The 7,500-nt window shown below is 43.2% G+C and overlaps 1 long non-coding RNA gene across 1 annotated transcript in view; it reads right to left on the bottom strand.

Moving 5' to 3' along the window:
* Positions 1 to 1,319: 1,319 nt before the first annotated feature.
* LOC137654272 (uncharacterized) overlaps positions 1,320 to 7,500 on the bottom strand; it is a 237,525-nt gene continuing 231,344 nt past the window's right edge. Inside the window, exon 5 of the long non-coding RNA XR_011046580.1 lies at positions 1,320 to 1,358. This is a non-coding gene — a long non-coding RNA (uncharacterized lncRNA). The remainder of the gene's footprint in view (positions 1,359 to 7,500) is intronic.

The following is a 7,500-nucleotide window of genomic DNA, read 5'->3' as shown; positions in this document are numbered from 1 at the left end:
CCAAAAATATAAACAAGAGAATGATGAAAGACACCCACTCAATGATCACCGGGTGGTTGGACAAGATTGAAATCCCGCAAGAGTCTCATAACAACCATTGGCCTCGACCCCATAGAGTCAACAACTTATCACATAGAACGCTGGAGAGAAACAGCGTTGCTCACCTGGTGAGGCCATCCACAGCTCATGCGAGTCTCTTCCCCATAGAACAAACCTCTGTAGAAAGAGTTGGGTTTCTCTTAATTAATCGAGAAAGAGCTAGAATTGGAAGAACTGGAGGCAATCTTCATAAGTTGGGTCTCGCCACCTTTGCTGAGTGCCCATGTGGGCATCCATCGCATCCAGACAATGGACCATATACTTTGTGAGTGTGGGTGTGAACAAGGGTCAATCTGTACATATTTGGATCTTTACAAATGTTATCAGGCCGCTATGCAGTGGATATAATGTTGGAGCGATAAGATATGACAATTATGATGATTTATATGAGATTTTGTTATATGTATTTTAAAGCTCTTTCATCAACACTTTTACTGAACGTCAATGTTAGAACCATAGACGAATGTAATGCATTACATGCAAATGCCAAAGACTTTATTAGGGAAGAACATGCCAACGGGTTGGATGACACGATCCTGGCCTCGGTAGAAATGTGTTTTGAGTGAATTTCACTTTTCATTGCTATTCTAATTTACGATAATGATTCGGCGGACATTGAAATATACATAACAAGCGTATTAGTGGTAAAATGCTAGGAAATATTAAAGGGAAAAGTCGAGGAATTGTATTAAAGGATAACTTCTTCAAATACAAATCCCTATTTAATCCAAATTTGCATTTTAATATAGTTATATATCAGCTTATGATCATTTTCTATCGCAAGGTAAGATTTCAAAGGCACTGACATTATGGCGAAAAGCAGGAATGCTCAACACGTCTCACCGTTTTTCTCATTACAGTTATTATAAATTCCCCTTGCCCTTCCATGGAGCAAGTATTTTTCAAGCTTTTTAGGTAATATTTATGAAAATGAATAGACTTTAGGATTTTTCTTTGTCTAAACGGAAACTAAAATATCGCATTTAAAAATTAAGGCCTGCAAAGATTTTTCATGAATTCTGAGAAGTTATATAACAGCCACAGCAACTAATTTATTTCACAAACAACGGTTCTAAAACTTGATATTCAGTTACTTTTTATACAGCATTTTTAAAATCCTGTCAATAGGTTAGGAAAAAATTAGTATCTAACAAACAAACGTACTTAACTTACCTTCATTACTGGAATTGCTTCAAACACTGAAGACCGCTGATCATCCCTACCTAGCAGTCCCCAAATAATCGTGTGTTGCATCCCCACTGGAATTATAAATACATAAAAAAGTAAATATTTATTCAAATAACCTCTCTCTCTCTCTCTCTCTCTCTCTCTCTCTCTCTCTCTCTCTCTCTCTCTCTCTCAAATTCATGATACAGGTTTTCGCTTCCATATTCCTTCATTATTCCAAGAAAATATCATGTAACGCCATTTTGTAAATTACATATATCTTGTTTTAGGTGTGATATTTTATCACCTATTTCTTTCAAGCTCTTATGAAAAATTATGAATTTCTTTCAATACACATTTTAAGAAACAATAAAGAGTTTTTGACACGCGATGCTTTATATTGTACTGAACGTTTTTCAAAATCTTGTAATCTATTTTCATTCCATATTAAAATTACTAGAGTGTTTTGGATACTAGAATTCTCATTCATGCATGAAGCATTTACATGTATAAAGATACACACTGAAATAGGAAATATTTCTATTCTAGTTGTTATATTCTTTAAATTATGCCAATTTTCGCTGAGCAAATATTTGTTTTGCCATTTGTAGCCTACAGTGTAGTTTGTCTATACAAATTTAAAATTTTCCTTATACATATTGAAATTAGGTCAACGATAGCTGATAAAAGTTAGGATTAGTCTCTCTCTTGCTCATCATTATTAGTTCGTCAAGTCATAAGATGTCTGGAATGCCAAAACATATTCGATTCTCATTCGCCACTTCCCGGTGCCATAAAGTTGTGGATAACGTTCTGGAAAAAAATCGAAAGTTCTATTGTTGTCAAGAGTAAATGAAGAAATTGTCTTTAATGACCTCTACTGTTGTCTTTTGATATACATGGAAGGAAAACTTCTTTACCAAAGCTATCTATAGTTTATGAAATTTATAGCTTCTTAAGCGACATGATCATATCCTCATGAATCGCGAGGAAATGGAACCTGACAAACAGTGAAAGCCTCTGTAGTTCTGATGTTCAAGAGTTCCTGATTATTTTACAAATATTCAAGGAACAAAAGTCTAAAAAAAAATAGGGGGTTCTTGCTGCAAGCCTGGGTTTTGAGGCGGCACATTGCATAGAAAGCACTGAACATGTTGTACCAACTGTGTGTCACACGATCGTACATAGTTTATTTTGTGTATATATTATGCTTGTATCTTCGCTCTTCCCGCGCACTAAAAAAAAAACCTGAATAAACATGCCTGTTTTTCTCATGGTAACAGTGTCTATTTTGAACATGAAATTTCCTGTTGCCTTGAGCTTTGTTATATATAGGAGAGTGTTCTATATTAAACTCACTCAGTTGCTTTTATCCTGTCTTTGAGTCACAACCTTCTCTCGGCCCGTCACACTGGTGAACCGGAAGTCGACTCGCTCCTCCTGCCTTCCACCTCCCCTCGCCCCTCCATCGTTGGTACTATGGCAGACTCTACGGAAGTTGGTGCTAAGCTGCCCCATTGAAACTTTCGTCTTTCGCCAGCGGAGAGGCGTTTGCTTGGTTTCAGCACGCAGAAGTCCAGTTTCGCATCAAGGGCATGACTCGCTCCACCACCAAAGCGATACCCGAAGACACCTTCCCGGAAATATCCGACTGGCTTTGTGAACAAGGAGACACCCCAATAGTGTATGACGCCCTCGAAACATACCTTCTGCAGCAGTACTCGCCGTCGCCAGCCGCCCGTATAGCAAAGCTTTTTCAGCTCTCTCAACAACCGTTGGGAGACCAAAGGGCTTCGCTCGCCTGCAACCTGCCGCAGATGGCTTTCCTCGTGAGGTGAACCTACTTCGTGCCCTTTGGATACACCGTTTACCCAAACCTGTACGCGCTGCCATACCCGATGTCGATAGTTTACCCATAAAGGACTTGATGACCAAAGCCGACGCCCTTATGGACAGCCACTTCAAGATCTCCACCAACGCCTACACCCCTGACGAAGAGGATGCCTATTCAACGTCAACCAAAGCCGACGTGAATGCCGTAGGACATACACGCCTACCCCGTGACGTGCCGAAGCAGCGACAAAGCAACCCACCACCCACCACTCGCTCGCGCCCCAACCAACGACTTCTACAGCCACTTACTACCTCCCATCTGCCGTAGTTTTGCTACTACCACTTCAGATTCGGGGCAACTGCTAAGAAATGTGCCAAGGATTGTCAGTGGCCAAAAAACGTGTAAGTAGGCCATCACTCGTGGCGGTGGCCTCCCGTGTTTCTAATTTCTAATCTTTTCTTTTTACATGATGCTGGAACAGGCGTGCGATTTTTGGTAGACAAGGGTGCTTGTCGTTCTCTGTTGCCAAGGAAACTCTTCAGGACACGACATAGTCTGTCTACGTCTGCCGATGTCCGCTTGTTAGCTGCCAACAGATCTGCGATACCCACCTACGGTTACGAGAACCTCATATTATCGTTTGGAAACGGTAAATTTAATTGGAAGTTTCTCGTTGCTGATGTCACATTGCCAATCCTCGGTAATTCCTCTCTCATTTCCACCGTCTGGTCGATGTTGCCCACCGACGATTGGTCAACGCAGACTCGTACTTGTCGACACCTCTTGAACCCACCCCCTCCAACCTCGCTCTCCACATCAGCGCACCCACGGATGCCTACGCCCACCTCCTCACGTCGTACCCGGAAGTTTTCCGTCCAGAACTTCGCTTAACGCCCACGGCCCCTGCCAAGCACGGTATTTATCACCATATCAAGACGAAGGGACCCCCAGTCTTCGCAAAATTCAGACGTCTGGCACCGGAACGATTGGCGGCTGCCAAACAGACGTTCGCCGAAATGGAGGAAATGGGCCTTTGCCAAAAGGCCTCCAGCCAATGGTCGTCACCCTTACACATCGTTCTGAAAATAGACGGCTCTCTTCGTCCGTGTGGTGATTACAGGTGCCTATGAACCCAGAAGACATCCCCAAGACCGCCATCACCACTCCGTTTGGTACATAGACCTTCAATTACTCCTGTTTTGGCCTTCATAATGCTGGGGCCACGTTTCAACATCTCATGGATGGCATCTTAGGGGACCTCCACTTCTGTGTATGTTATGTGGACAACATACTTGTGTTCTCCTCCTCAAAAGAGGAACACCTCCGTCACCTGCGCATCGTGCTCGACCGCCTGCAACAAAACGTCCTTGTAGTCCGGTACGACAAGTATACCTTTGGCGCCAACGAAGTGTCGTTCTTAGGGCACCGCATCACTCCTGAAGGTGTACATCCCCTCTCTGAGAAGGTAGCAGTCGTTCAGGACTTCCCCGCGCCCTTGACCGTTAAAGCTCTGCAGGAATTCTTGGGCATGATCAACTATTATCACCGTTTTCTGCCAGCAATTGCCGCCACTCTTGCTCCCCTCTACGCCTCCATCAAGGGCAAGCCAAAGGACCTGAAGTGGGGTCCCCTTCAAGAAGTGGCCTTCTGCAAAGCAAAGGCAGCCCTATCAACTGCTGCGACTCTCACTTTTCCTATCCCACATGCCCCTCTCCTTCTCTCTAATGATGCCAGAGACGTCGCAATTGGTGCAATACTCGAGCAAGTGGTCAACGGCTTGCCCCTCCCATTGGCCTTCTTCAGCAAAAAACTGTCCAAGGCAGAATCGGGTTATTCTACCTTCGATCGCAAATTGCTGCCAGTGCACTTGGCTGTCCGTCACTTTCACCATTTCTTAGAAGGTACGCCCTTCGTCATTTGCAAAGATCACATGCCTCTGGTGCACGCCTTCACTCGACAGTCTGACGCCTGGTCCGCCCGTCAACGCCGACATCTCTCCACCGTGGCTGAATACAACTGCACCCTTAAATACGTCCCTGGGAAAAGGAATCCCGTTGCCGATGCCCTGTCAAGAAACACGTTGGCTGCCGTTCAACTGGGATTGGATTACAACGCCCTGGCTGAGGCCCAACGACAGGATCCTGAGTATCAAGCATGTAAGACATCCTGTACGTCCCTCCGTTGGGAAGACTTCCCCCTCGAAGACTTCAACACCACCCTCTTCAGTGTTGTCAGTACTAGTAGACCGGGACCTTGGATTCCTGCTCCCATTCGCCGGCAGGCGTTTGATTTCATTCACGGCGTTTCGCATCCCTCGTGCTGTTCTACCGCACAGCTGCTGAAGACGAAGTACATTTGGCACGGCATTTCTAAGGATGCTAAGGATTGGGTCCGCACCTGTACTTCTTGCCAAACTTCCAAAGTAAATCGACACACGGATTCAGGAGTGAGCACCTTTCCTCAACCTCAGCGTCGTTTCGCACACGTTCACGTCGACGTTGTAGGCCCCCTACCCAAATCACAGGGACATCGTTACCAGTTTACAGTCATCGACTGCTCCACTCGTTGGCCTGAAGTCATTCCCATGGAAACTGCTACGTCCGCCTCATGTACATCTGCCTTACTCTCTGGATGGATTGCAAGATTTGGTATCCCTGAGCATATTACTTCTGACAGGGGTACCACTTTCACCTCTCAATTGTGGACATCATTAGCAAATCTCCTGGGCATCACCCTACATCAGACAACGGCCTACAACCCCGCAGCCAATGGAATGGTTGAACGTTTTAATCGCACCCTCAAAGCAGCTTTGATGTCCCGTTGCAATGATTGCAACTGGTTTACTCAGCTTCCCTGGGTCCTCCTGGGACTAAGGACCACTGCTAAAGACGACCTCGACGTCTCGGCAGCTGAAATGGTGTATGGCGACCCGTTGGTCGTCCCTGGCGAATTTTTTCCTTCTACAACCTCCTCCGACAATCTCCAGCGCATACGTCACGTCGTGGGAAAATTTACTCCATGCCGCCAGACTTACAAGCCCCCAGCGAAGCATCACATACCGACAGACTTGCACTCTGCAATGCACGTGTTCCTGCCCAACGACACTAGCAAGCCACCGCTAACCCCCCCTTACACGGGCCCTTTCCTTGTGATCTGATGCAGTCCAAAAGAATTCCTACTAAACATTCGTGGCAAAGAAAACTGGGTCTCCCTTGATCGTCTAAAACCTGATTATCTCCTGCCAGATGACCCGCCTACAGTTCGCCTCTCTAGATCAGGGTGCCCTATTTAACATGTACAGTATGTCATTTTTAGAGGGGGAGCCATGTACCAACTGTGTATCACGATCGTACATAGTTCATATGGTGTATATTTTATGCTTGTATCTTCGCTCTTCCCTCGCACTTAAAAGAACCTGAATAAACATGCCTGTTTTTTGCATCGGTAACAGTGTCGATTTTGAACATGAAATTTCCTGTTGCCTTGAGCTTTTGTATATAAAGGAGTGTGTTCTATAATAAACTCACTCAGTTGCTTTCATCGTGTCTTTGAGTCACAACCTTCTCTCTGCCCGTCACAATGTTAAGGAAATCGAACCTAAGCGACAAACAAATTCCAAAAGCGTAATACCATTCACGAGAATATAAGTACATACATTGTTAATTCTGTTATATAGACGAAACATCAGCATCTGCCGAAATCATTGGATTTGTTCACTTCAATCTACTGATTAGGTTTGCAATTGTAGATATTCAAGTAATAGAACTTTTAATAATTGCAATTTAACCAAACAAACTTAAATAACAGGTAATTGTTCATTCCTACCTAAATATGAATCTTGAAATATTTGTGATGACACTAGTATAAGGAAATTAGGAAATCACACATGAAAGGAATTAAACATTTAGTATAAGTAACACGGCCAAAGTAAATAAAATAACTATATAGCTTGTGGAATGGCATTATTTTAAGTAAAATATTAAGGTAAGATTACAAGACAATAGATGTAAACTTATTCAATACACAAGACATTTGGAATTCTCACGACACCTGTTTTATGATGCAAGGTATTGTATGACATACATTCGAAAATTAAAGACGTATAAAAATAATTTTCCTTTAAATAAAACATACATGACAGATATTGCTAACAAAACCAATTAAATAAGGAACCAGAAATTATCACAGAATTGTTATTCATCGCCTTGATAACATGAACTCAAATTCTCATGAATTTGTAAAATTATATCACAAAGTTCATTCTTTTCCATTTTTGCAAACAACGGTATAAAGCCTCAATTCAAAAGATAGCGCTGCAGTTTTTTTTTTAAACGTCGGTTCGTTGAATTTTTAGAAAATCAAAAATATTTAAGTTCGTTCATGGAAACAAAGCTTTGTTA

Source organism: Palaemon carinicauda, chromosome 15, assembly GCF_036898095.1.
Source record: "Palaemon carinicauda isolate YSFRI2023 chromosome 15, ASM3689809v2, whole genome shotgun sequence".
Taxonomy (NCBI): Eukaryota; Metazoa; Arthropoda; class Malacostraca; order Decapoda; family Palaemonidae; genus Palaemon; species Palaemon carinicauda.
This window is presented reverse-complemented; position numbering and strand designations above follow the sequence as displayed.